Source organism: Rousettus aegyptiacus, unplaced genomic scaffold (assembly GCF_014176215.1).
Source record: "Rousettus aegyptiacus isolate mRouAeg1 unplaced genomic scaffold, mRouAeg1.p scaffold_m13_p_3, whole genome shotgun sequence".
In the NCBI taxonomy this organism is placed as follows: domain Eukaryota; kingdom Metazoa; phylum Chordata; class Mammalia; order Chiroptera; family Pteropodidae; genus Rousettus; species Rousettus aegyptiacus.
In genome coordinates, this window is record NW_023416306.1 from 101,012,474 (window position 1) to 101,025,907 (window position 13,434).

The following is a 13,434-nucleotide window of genomic DNA, read 5'->3' on the forward strand; positions in this document are numbered from 1 at the left end:
CACCAAAAGTAATTAAATCTATCAAGAACTGAGTGCCAAATGACACACGTTGAACAGGTGTTGAAGTTAGGGAGTCATCACCAAGGACTGAAAAGGTGAGAAAAGACATTTTGAAAAATGTGGGAGTTAAATTGAACTTTGAAGAAAGGATAGGGCTTGTAGAAGGTCCAAGTGAAGAGGAAATTTTAAGATCCTATGAGAGTGGTTTCTAGAGAAGTGGAACAAATCCTCTGAATTACAGAGATCGTCTTCCTTGCCAGATTAAAAATCAGTTTTATTCTTTGTCAATGTAGATTGAACATCTTTGTCTTCAAAAAAGATGTAAAGAAAAGGCTCCATCTCAGAAATTATAGATATCACCCATCATTTAAAGAGCTCATTACATCAGAAATGGTTTTAAAACACCTATATAACTTTGAAAATAACAGAAGTTATATAGCATTTTAAGGTGCTTTTGGACCATGCCAAATCTAAATGACTATTGGAAATCTAATAAGAACTGAAGTACTTGTTACAGAAAGCACCTCTTATTGTCATCTAATTTCAAGGTTATCTACTAGGGATAGTGGAAAATCATGAACACCAAAAATTGTAGATTCTGTAATTTCCTTGCCTTTTGCAATTTTTCTTGTTTGAAATGAAAACAGGTAAGTTTTCATTTCAAAGAAATACATCTCTCTTTTCCAGTAGCAAAGATAAAAACCTTTAAAAAGTTTCCCAAATTGACACCCTATCTCAGCTGTACTAGTTTCAACTAAACCAGAAAAAGCCTATAAAATAGAAAATGCCTATAAAATAACCTGTAATTATTGCTTTTCCACTTTAAGAAGCCTATGTTGGGTCTTCCAAATCCTACTTGTTGTTTCTGAGAATTTTATTTCATAAGCACTCAGCTGGAGTTAAGTCACTTGAAATAACCAAGCTAGTTTCAGTCTTTTCCTAATGGGCTGTTTTGATTATTTTAATAAAATCTATTGATTCTAATTATTGAAGTCATGTTTCAATCATCCATTTACTTCATTTTGGTAAATGACAAGCCTGACAATATGACATGAAAAGAGTTATCACTGAAAGTCTAAACTGAAATCCACAGAACTTTAGGCTTCTCAGTAATACTATGAAATAAATCTTTATTGAACATTTACAGAGTCCAAAGTACTGTTAAAATTATAGCAGAGGCCAAAGATGGATGAGTAGTTTATATACTCTATTTTCAAAGGTTTTCCTTATCTTGGGGGGGACCAAACAAGTAACAAAGTGGAGATGAATCAAAGCAGAGATGAATCAATGTAAATATGTTTAATCGCATTAAGAAAACAAGGTGAGAAATCAAAGTAGGGAGTGAGAACAACCTGGGTACTGATCAGAGAATAATGTGCGGCGTAGGGAAGAACTTAAGTACTATTTAAAAAAAAAATGAGACTTACTACAAAAAAAAAAAAAAAAAGTGGGATCTGAGGAGGAAGGTGCAAGTGAAGGAGAGGCAAAAAAAAAAAAAAAAAAAAAGAGAGCGAGATAGAGAGAAAAGTAGAGGGCTTCAGAGAAAATGAATAATTTCAATTTGACGGCCTTGATTTGGTTTTGACAATGAGAAGAGGATTACTTAAGGAAACTTTATCACTGGTAAGTAGATGGTAGCTAAATTTAGATAAAACTGAAATTAGGTTACTAGGTAAGAGATCACTGACTTAACTTAGTGATACACACCCTTGGCACAGTGTTAGTAGAATCCTTAAGCAAAATAAAATAATAATAATAATAATAATAATAATAATAATAATAATAATAAAAAAGAACCTCAGGCCAAACATTAGAAGGCATTTGAATCCAATTAAAATTTTTACTAACCCTTTATTTGTTTTTCTTTATTACAGATAAAATATTAAGTAAAAACTTTCCCTAATGCCTAGTTTTATGCTAGCTCACTACTCCAAGGATAAGGATTAATGACAATAATAATTTCTTGTAGGTTAGAATACTTAATACTTAAAAATCTTTCCATATGAGTAGGCTGTAGATTAAAAATAGTATTTGGCCACTAAATCATAATCATTCCTCAAACCAGCACTGTCCTGCAATCAGCATTGCTTCTCATCAGCTTCTCCTTCTCCTCCAGCATTTCTCTGTTTGAGGGTTCAAAGGCTCTTTTTTCTCTTAGCACTAAAGTACTGATACAGTCTGTATTGCTGTATAAAGACAGGTTTTTTAATTCTTCACCACTTTCTACCGCCGCCTCAATCAAGTCAATTTCTTCTCTTTCTTTCTCCCTCCTTCCTTTTTTCACTCTCTCTTAAACATAGAAAGGGTAAAAAGAAAATATGTTTATTTATTTTGTTCCTCCTAACTAATTAATTTTATTCTGTTTTAGTATTTTTTGGACCATAATTCTTTGCTTCTGTGTTAAATTCAATGATTACGCTAAGAGCAATTTTGAATATATAACACTTTATATTTGTTACCTTTTAAAAGTTTATTTCATGTTAAGTGTGTCTCAAGTATTGCATGGGGCACACTTATATGAAAAATTATTTACTATTTATCTGAGATTAATATTTAACTGGTGTACTTATTTTTTGTTGTGTTTTATTTTGTTTTTGATAAATCTGACAACCCTTTTATTATTTAAATGCAAATAATTACTCTGCTTTCATTGGGATTTTTTTGCATCTATGCAGTTAATCTAAGACATTCGCATAAGAAATACTACAGTTTTTTGGCAGAAATTCACCAATTGGAAAGAGCACATGGGAATACTTTTTTAAACAGCTTAGCCAATATAAACAGTTTTTGATATGACTTAACAATAAAGAAATTGTAGTCTTTTAATAAAATAAACTAAATCTTACTAAATAATAGTAAATATTTTTTTGAGATAAAGCACAAAAACAGTTGGCAATCCTATTCTACTTCCTGACATTCTTTAGAGAATTTTACTATTTTCCCTTAACTCTGGGAGCAAGTGAGTCAAAATATTTTATTGCTTTTAGGTAGTTTAGAAATAGAACTGTGTATTGGTGTATTTTCTAGCTTTCAGAAGGACCACAGAAATGACAGTAAGAGAGCTTTTATGAACATGAATTTATCTTAGTGTATCCAAGGTAAGTGAGTCTAAATTTTCATATGTAATATGAAATATATCATATATAATATGATATAAAAATAATTATAAATTATACAAAATAATGCAGATTGACTTCCACTTTTAAAAAGAAAAATTACATAGACTTTTCTCCTGAGTAAAACTAAAAACCCTAGACATAATTTATAAAACAAACATAAGGAGATTCTGAAGAGTAAAGAGAAAAAGGTGCACTTTTTCAGGACCCACAGTGAGTGCCCCAAGTTTTCTTTTTGCTTCATGTCTCCCAGACTTGGAACTGAAGAAAACGGTAGCTGGGAAATGCCAATAGGTGCAGACACAGAAAGCCCTAACCAAAGCCTGTTCTCTAGCCAAAGGACAGGAGAGGGGCAGTCTAGCAAAATAGACAACTTTTCAACAACTGCTGTACTTTAGCCAAAACACTGCAGGAAAAACTGTAGCCTAGCCTCTTCTTACACCAGCAAAGGCTAAGTGGAGAGCCTAGAATCCCACCTCTTCTACACTGTAATGAGCTTCCTCTCTGGGGTGGTATCAGAGAGGGCTGAGTAGAGAGCTGCACTTTTCATCCCCTACCGAGAAGGAATGAGCCCGGCCACCAAGTCCCCACCTGCCCTCTACCCTCACCCCATGATGTCAGCAAAGACCACCTGGAGCACCTGAACTTAAACCCTTACCTAGCTGTTATGAGGTGCCAGTCCCATTCCCAGCTACCTCTGTAGTGTCAATAATGAAGCACACCTACCCTTCCAGCCAGGAACTCATCAGTGGAGGCAAAATAAATCTAAAACAAACAGAAAGAATAAAATAATAAATGAGCAGAAATTGATGAAATTGAAATAAAAACAGTAGAGGAAATATCTATGAAATAAAGAGATGTTTCTTTGCAAAAATTAATAAATTGAAACCTATATATAGCCTTATAATTCTAGTAAGACAAGAAAAAAAGAGACATAAGGAATGAAATAGGGATATCTTTACAGACCCCACAGACAACAAATGAATATTAAGGGAGTACCAGATACCAGATGCAAAAACTAAGGCATCAGATGCAGATAAAAGCTCACCTCCGAGAGGTGCTGACATTCTAGAGAGAGGCAGAGAGAGAGTGCCTGCCCTCCGAGGTCTCAGAAAAGGGGTACAGTTGGCTCCTAGATGTGTGTTTAATTATAAGTCAACCTCTCCGCCTGCAGCTATGAAGAAAAGCTGATAGACCTCTGTCACAGAGGCTGAGCTCCTGGGTCTGTTGCCTCTTGTTGTGCCCCAAGGGTGGTAGTTGCTAACGAACTCTTTCTCCCATGCTTACGGTTCTGTGACTTTAGCCCCACTAGCCACCAGAACCAGGTAATGTAGAAGTGTCCCTGGCAGCAGCTACAAAAATCAGGATACTAGATAAAAGTCAAAGCTTCTTTCTGAAACATACTGGTGAGCTGGAGTGAGGCAGAGACAGAGTGGAGACTGCGTCCACCAGCCTTTCCCTGAGAGCACCTCTATAGCCTCTAGAAGTGTACCAAGCCAGAAGCCTGTCCCTTAGGCCAAAGCTCCTTGACAAGCAAATAGGCCTCTTTCTCAGAAAGCCTGAGGTATATTCCATTCAGCTTTCTGTGTAGTGCCTGGGAGTAGTAGTCTGCTAAGAACTGTCTCTCTGATTGTTATGGTGCCATGGGGCCTAGAAATGCCAAGGTCCCATGGGTGGCAGCTGAAAAAAAACAGGTCACCAGATCAGCACCCAATGTGTATAGAGGCGTCCCTCTGGGAGATATTGCTGCAGAGGGAGAACATGAAGATGGAGCCCACTGGCTGGAGCGAGGCAGAGTAGGAGTACAAAGATGGCCCTGCTGAGGAAAGAATAAAGAGAAAAAAGAAAAGAAAGAAATAAAAAGAAAAAGAGAAAAATTAGAAAAAAAAAAAAGATGGTGCACTCAAGTTTTGGCAAGGCAGAGGGAGAGACCGAAGTTGGTGCCCACCTGCCTCCAACCCTGGGGCATATTGTCCTCTTTCACACAAAGTCTGGGCACTTTCCAAAGGGCTGCTTCTGCGCCAGGGCCTTGGGCAAGTCTGCCCGCTTGGCCTTTTAAATGCGGTCCCTCAGTTCACCATAGCCTGTGGGTCTTGTGGGCATGAGCCCAATTCCTCTGCAAAGCCAAATGTTTTGGGGGCTTATCTCTCAGGTACTGGTCTTAAAAATTGGGTGCCCAGTGTGGGGTACAAACCCTTCGTGACTCAGGGAGACACTTCGTTTTTTATTTTGGGTCACCGTGCCAGGGAATTGTGGAGAGATTGTGTCTCAGCCTTTCCTACTTGCTTTGATGTGGTTTCCTTCTCATTTGCCTAATATGAGGGGGTCATTCCTTGAGATTTTAGTTTTTCTTTTTTCAGAGGAAATTGTTCCATTTTTAGCTATAGATTTGCGTGTTCCTGGGAAGAAGAGAGTTTAGGATCTCCCCATTTACAATCTTGAACCAGAACCTCTAAAAATCTTAATAGTAAAAGGAACCAGAGCTTGAATGGACAAGCTTAGAGGAACCAAGATGAGATGAGAGGTGACCCCAGACTCTTTTTTTCAGAGGTTTATTTTCTTCTACTAGAATATTTTTTAATTCTTTAAACAATACTCAAGGTAAAGCCAACAAGTTTCTACCTTTTTCACTTTCATGCTCAGCTGAATTGATTTTGAGACTGATCTCCACATATTTAATTGGGGTTATTTTGGGTGGATTTTCATAGTTTGAGTCGAGGGAAGAGGGTTTATTATATGTTTAATATGGAGAAGTAGAACAGTCTTTATGGATTTTTGCAAGGAATACATGTGCCTTTCACAAAAAGCATTCAGGTTCTAATATTTTGAAAAGAGTCCAAATTTTCCTTACTAAATGTCCGCAACTCAGGCACAGAAACACCCTTCTTTTTCTTTTCCTTTTTTGTTATTACCTTTTCTAACTTTTTGGAAACAGGTGCATTCAAGTTTGATTACAGATGACCATAGAGAAATGCTAAAAGAAGTAATGAAATCTTGAGAAAGCTAGAAAATGTCATATTTTTACTTTGCTTATTCTCAACTAGTATTATTTTTGAGATCAGGTAAAGTTAAAGATGCAATTATTTTAAGATTTAGAAAATTTTGAAATTTATAGAACCATTTTTCCCTTTGAAATTTGCCAGAGGTATGCCTATTAAGAGCAATTCATGGTTTGGTGACTCAGCTGGTGACTGGGCAGAAGTGATTGCCATGACTCTCCTGTTAGTTTCTTCTGATATTTTCCTCTATTTTTTACTTAGATATGATATAAAGAAGATAAAGCTATAAAACTAAAATAAAATGGAAAGCAAGACATATCTTTCTAGTGTCAGAATCAGCTCATTAACTCTGAATAGATCTGAGAACATTTTCTTACATATCACTTCAAAAGCCAAAACTGAGTCACATATCAAATACATGAGGCTAGTAACAGTAGCAAAGGTTCTTAAAGAGCCTACATGAAATGCCTACATTTCAATTTTAAAAATATGTTGGAAATGTTATTTTATTTATAAGCTAGAAGTTCTATTTTTCAAAACTACCTCTTTTTTCTATGTTTTTGTTTGTTTTCATGTGAAGACCTTTGATGTGTCAGCATATATAGAGTGTTTGAAAGAATAAGTGAAAAATTAAAGTCTGGGCAAAGAGATTGTTAAATTTGAGAGTGGCTTCTTAGGAAAATCACTATTTCATTCTGGAATCAGAAATGGTCATGTTTCTGATATATTGCTATACTCAGACGCAGAGACCAACTTGTACTTCACTTTTTAAGATGTCATTTATTATGACAGTTATTATCATAAAGGCAAGACATATTATCTCATCCTCACCCTCTCATGTATGTGCTGTCTACAGAATTAGCGTTTCCCAAGACAAAGTCTATTGAAATGTGTTATTTATTTCTGTTTGCTATTAGAGGGTTATTTTTCCCCAAAACTGTAATATGTAGTTTTATGTATAGCCATGAAAAATAAGACAGAGGGTTGATTACCTAAAATAATATTTAGGTATAATTTTGAATACCCATTGAAGGATGGGACTGTGTTTATTAAAGTCTAACAACTTGTGAGGAAATCCAGAGTTGTCTTTGGAGCAGGGTGATTTAAATATTGGATGACAGTAAATGTAGAAGCTCAAAGCTAAGCTTTAGTTGTTCACTAAAATAATCTCTAAACTTTAAAACAGACAATTAGGATAGAGGAACTGGAGCTATTTTGTAAAGAAAAGAGAAATCTGAGTGGGCATTAATTGGTCTCAAGAAAGCTGGTGATATAAGTAGTTTCTTCTTCCATTAAGGAAATGGCTGTATCGTATACCTTGTTATCCAAACTCAGAGAATTTGAAAGTGAATGGGGCCTATTAATAATTAAACATAAAAAAACTGGCAAAAAGCAAGATATATAGTCACCCTAAAAGTGATTCCTTCATTCATTAATTCAGCAAGCACCCTGCTAAGTACTTAGGTTAAAAATAAAGATCAAGGCCACAGGGTAGAATATATGTGTGTACACACACACACACACACACACACACACACACACACACACATATACTTTATATGCTTTTATTAGGAATTAAAAGTCTTTTTAGGGAGCACAGAAGAGAGGTTTCTATCTGTAACAGAGGATGTAAATAGATACTGTTAAGCTTTTATAAATCCATAGGGTTGAGAATAATGAACTCTCACTCCCATATGACAGCTAGGGAAACCGAGACTCATGCTATTCAACTAGCCAATAGCAGATTTGAGGCTAAAGTACATGATCCCTGAGTTCCATTCTAAAACTTTTCACCACACTGTGTTATTCTTATAGGAGTTACCAGAAGGAAAGAGACATATGTAAATGCTAGAGTTTTACTTTACATTTCTCTGGAGACAAAGGATAGCATGAAGCTTCTTTGTGAAGTGAAAAGAGGTCTGAACAACCTAATTTTGTCACTTTTAACCTTATGACTCTTAAACTATACATTCTTCTCTTTTAATATTTTGATACCTAGTAAAGCTTTTTTTTTTTTTCTTTTTTTTTAAGGAAGATTCTTTGAGACAAGAATTTCCTTGCAAGTTGACTCTCATGACAAGAAGAATTGCAATTTGCATATTGCACTGCTAGGATAACTGAGCCTTTCACTGTACTGCATTATAAGTGGAATTTCATTATATTCAAGTATAGCATAAGCAGATCCTACTGTGTATACATATCAACTCAACTGAAGTCCATTATAAAAACATTTCTCAGAAGGTGCTTTATTATAATATGGAAACATACTCGTTAGCATGATACTGCACTAGTCCATAATACTTGGGGTGAGCCTGCCCACGTTCAGAAACAGACTCATTTGGGCACATGTTACATTGTTGAGCTATTCTGTCACTTATTATTTCTCCAGTGTTATTCATTTTATTATTCATTTCGTTGAACCAATTCATGACATCTAACCATTAAATCAAACAAACACGAATACCTGAAACTTGTCTTTAATATTGCTTCTTGTTTTTACTTTAGTATAAAAATAGCATTTACTAGTTCAGTGTGTTTATTTTGAAGATGAAATTTTAAAGATAGAAAATGGTATTTATGAGAAAAGTAATAAAATGTGCTCTCTTTGAGGGAGAAAGTGATGCACTTAGAATAAGACAATAGCCTACATTCTCAGACTGACAGATGGATATCACATTAGTTGAAAATGATAAGAGATTTAGTGGACTGAAGACTGACTTCCTCTTGACAGTGCCCTGACCCTTGACCTATGGCCTAACTCTTGTTAGCTTCACTAACACAGAGTAATTGTCACAGGTATAGGATAAAAGACAGCTCTACAGTAGCTACCAACAGTCTGAGATTTATTTCTTTTGATGACCACAAATGTGTTGTCGAGATAAAACCATAAATTCTGACCTTCTCTTGACCTATAAGGACAAGAAAATTTACCCACAAGGAAGCAAAATTGCAAATACAAAGAGCTTTCTTTACTGTTTGGCTTGAAGATCACTGTCATAACAGGGAGGGTACACGCATCAGGGCAAAGCTGTGGTAAATGTGTTATTGTAGTTACCCTGAAAGCATGTTTCACACATAATTATGACATGGATCTAATAAAGAATGCTCTATCCACAATAGACTACCTGAATTTTTATAATTATTGGTAAACTCTTACTATGTCATACTCTGGAAGTATGTCCTATTCTGAAATGATTCTTTAGTATTTATATGCTAATCACCTTCTTCAAAAAGAATCAGTTCTTTGAGTTTTATTTAAATGTTCTGAAGATAGTAGCTTTGAGAGTGCTTACAGATGATGTGGTAACAATTGTGGTTTCTCATGAAAGTTAATGCATCCTCCTGTAAGAAAATACATTGTATTCTCCTTTTTCAGCAACACACATAAGAAATTCAGAACCCAGTAAAGCATAATAAGTTATGCAAATCAATGTTATAATAGAAGAATATTACAAGAGAAAACCCAAAAAACTTCAACATGCATCACAGTGAAGTCAATATAGTCATATACACATGATTTTTTTTTAAAAAAAGAAACTGCAGAAGAATGAATATTGCTGGTAAAATGAAAATGACTTCACATTTCATTAAAATGACATCAAAGCAGTAACCTGGCAGTGTTTTCAAAATGTTTTATCATCAAGGAAACAGAGTCAACTTTCTAAACTCTTGGCACAAAAAAAGTGGTGGTGTTCATTATTCTGTCTATTTAAGGATGTAATACTAGAATTACTAAAATCTTTGTTAGTCAGTATGAAGAAACCATAACAGTTTCCTAACCATAATAGATTTCCAGGAGCCAATTTCTATTCAAAACTATGGAAAGGGCATAAGTTACTTTTAAATTAATTGAAGGTTCTTATACAGGTCATAGGTCTGGCCCTTCTGCAATTATTTATCAACAGTATCCTTTGATGACACAAAATGAATATATATAAGCTGTAGGATAATCGGTCAAGGAAAATACAAAAATTATGTTTATTTCAAAGTGATACTATAGGTAAACTACTTCAACTGTTTCTGTAAAGGTGTAGCCAAACCCATCTGTTTCCAAAATATCACTCTTTCTTTTTATTAAATCACAAAAATAAGGGATTATAATCATGTAACTTATTGTCATGCATACTTGCTATAATAATGCCAATAATGCCTTTTTCCCAGACTACCATCTTTTCAAATGTGATGAGATCATCAGGTAACAGTGTAGGATATGAAGGCTTAGCATGCTGTGTTGTTAGCACATTAAAAAAAGAAATTGCTGGGATAATTAACAACTACCTATTTGTCTGTGGGATGCATTCATTATGGCTCTACAAATTGGAGGTCTCCAAAATCTGTGCAATAAAATTTACTCTTTGTTCAGGAAGTTCCCCTTGGATTTGAGGAAAATTCTGGTTTGCTGTGTCTATTGTAATTGTGACAGGCAGTTGACATGTCTCATAGTCTAAATGTAGTGGCAAGCAGGGGGTGGTACAATGATGAAAAAACTGCCATTCATTCTTGTGCAAAGGCAAGGTGTTTCTTAGCATATTCCAACCTATGTTCAGACTAGAGTTGGGTCTCTGGGGTTGAAGGTCAAATCTGTGAGGTCGAAGCTATTTCTTGTCAATCTTCGTTCACTAATGACACATGAATTGGAAATTAGAACAAAGTAAGTAAAACGAATAGCCAGAAGGTGAGTGTCTGTTTTATTACTCAGAAGAGCTGGGAAATCTGGCCAATTGTTGCCCTATGTGGCTTGAATGACAGTTGTTAAGTTGAAAAAGGGACAGTGTGATGGGAATGCCACTTTAAATCTCAATTACCTCCTCCACTCCAATCAGCTTGGTAGAGCTTTAATGAAGTGCAATTCTCTGTCCTTTTCCTCATACTTCTATCTCTAGAATAAGCCTCACATTCAAGTTTGACAGCAGTACAATCAGTTTTCCATTCATCACTGGCCCTGTTTTAACCCTGCTGAAAAAGGGCCTAATGTACGTGGCAGTGATGGCAATTAGGCAGAAAAGTAATATTAGAAACAGACAAAAGCCTGAGTCTTTTAGCATTACAGGTGTTTTTTTTTTCCTTTTTTTTTTTTTTTTTTTAGCCTGTTCTAGACATAAAGGAATAGGCAGTGTTGTTAAGTTCCCTTCTTCAGTCTTCTCTTAAGCTGAAAGTCCAACGATTTCAAGATTCAATTAATTAGAGACATGGAGAGCCAAAGAACAAGGTAAAAGCTAAGTTCTTTCTAACTGAAGACACACTTAGTAATTGGCCCCTTATTAAAATGGATATCTTCTGGGTGTATGTTTAATAAGGTTGATAAAAACTCGTCATTTCCTCATTAGGATAGCACATGAATACACTCTGTACGTAGAAAAGAAATCTTAAAGAGAACAAACAGGAAAATATCAATCTGTTAAATATAGGAATGTAAAACATAAAAATTGAAAAGCTCGAGCACTATAACTTTTCAGAGGTGGATGTTAAATGCATTGTGTATGTGTGAATGAATGAGTGCAAGCTGAGATCTTTTTTTAAGAGAGGTCTTGGCTCTTTAATCATTTTATCTTGAGATGCAAAATATTTAAGCATTTGAGTTTTATAGCCTGGATCAATGACATTTACTATTCCTTTTTTTTTAATCATAAAGATGGATGGCACATTTAAATGGCTTTCTCATATGAAAACAAACGTAAGCTTTATACATTTGTGTCTGCATGTGTAAGAATCCATATAATAATCATGTCTGTATCTTTGCAAAGAAAAGTCACATACATGTGTTGTTTTCTCTAATTACATTTGTAAATATGTCCATACCAGTGTGTGAAATCTTAGAAAAGATAAAGGTTCATAGATTTTTGTGTGCGCATTTATTATATATGTTTTCCTAACATTTTAAAAATGTCAGCCAGGTTGGGGTGTTTTTTTGTTTTGTTTTGTTTGATAGATTCCACAGGAACATGTGGCATCGGTGTAAGGATCTTGTTTAAGAGAAAGGAGGCTTGGAGGGGGGAAAAAAAACAGATGCAGCAATTAGGCGGCTCTTGCTGCTCATTGGGGAGGTGACACAAGTGGGTGATAGTGGCTTTCACCTCTCACACTCCCTTCTCTCCTGCCTGATTCCTAGAACAATCCCTGTCAGAAACACTCTTTGAAAAAGGCTGCATTAGACAATGGCTCTTCACCCTTATTTTACGCTTTAAGTAGTGGAGCAGAATGCTGTAAGGGGCTGAAAACAAGGCGTAATCTGAGAAAGACGCGCAGGCATTGTTATAACTGTGAAAACCAGAAGAGCCCCTTTCAGAGCCGTGACTGAAAGTGCTCGGAAGACCTTTAGTCCTTTGCACTCTCCCAATCACCAATTAGACAAACATTAACATCAATTAAGCTGTTATACGGCACAGGTTCCATATAATTACCTTAATGGGTTGACGCTTTCTTTAGCAGCAATTTCTTAAACAAACTTCATCTTTTGTGCAACAGGCTAAGAAAATTTTCAGCAGGGAGCATTTCCTTTTGTCAAGTTTTCTAAAGAGACAGCTGAATTGTTCTATTTAACAACAAACACCTTCACTAAGGACCCTCGTCTTGTCCCCGTTCCCACCACATTTGACTACTAGGCTCAAAGCTTATTAACCATCAGAGACAAAAAAACGAACTGGCCAGGGGAGCCCAGACACATGCAGGGCGGGCAGCACACAAAGGACCAGTGAGTCTGGCACTGGTTTGCAAGCAGACCCTCGGAGAAAGCACCGATTGAATTAGTTGCCTATTTAGTATCCAAAGCGCCAGATCCGTCCTTACCAAAAGCACAAAGAAAATGAAATAGAAAAACAGGATCTTGCTCATAAAACAAGACAAATCTGTCTAATTTATTTTGTACCAGTAAGTGCTAATTAAATGCAAGCTACTCAGATTCTTCCTGTTCCTGCCTCACCTAATTCGCTTAGAATCACGACAATGCCAGTCTGATTTTTCCCCCTGTTTAACAAACATTCATTTGAAATGTACTCAAATACAGCTATAAAAATACAACCCTTATATCACTTCTATTTTTATTTTATATAAAGTCCATGTGTTTTTACTCTGTTGTGAAATTATTGGTGGTGGTGGGGAGCTCTTGGCAGAAGCAAGTCCCTAAACTATCCTTGGGCATCATAAGGAATAAACAACTTGAAATGCATATAATGAACTGTAATTGTTTCCCTCCCCCCCTCCCCAGGGTTGGAGTAATGTATGTAACCAAATTTCACAGCAATTCATTAAAAGTCAGAAACCTAACTCTTCTATCTAGTTTTAAAAGAGACCTTGGTTAAAAACAAAATATTAAACAAATA

The 13,434-nt window shown here is 35.6% G+C and overlaps 1 long non-coding RNA gene across 1 annotated transcript in view; it reads left to right on the plus strand.

The window, feature by feature from the left end:
- Positions 1 to 11,251: 11,251 nt before the first annotated feature.
- LOC107513527 overlaps positions 11,252 to 13,434 on the plus strand; it is a 479,315-nt gene continuing 477,132 nt past the window's right edge. Inside the window, exon 1 of the long non-coding RNA XR_004956357.1 lies at positions 11,252 to 11,324. This is a non-coding gene — a long non-coding RNA (uncharacterized LOC107513527). The remainder of the gene's footprint in view (positions 11,325 to 13,434) is intronic.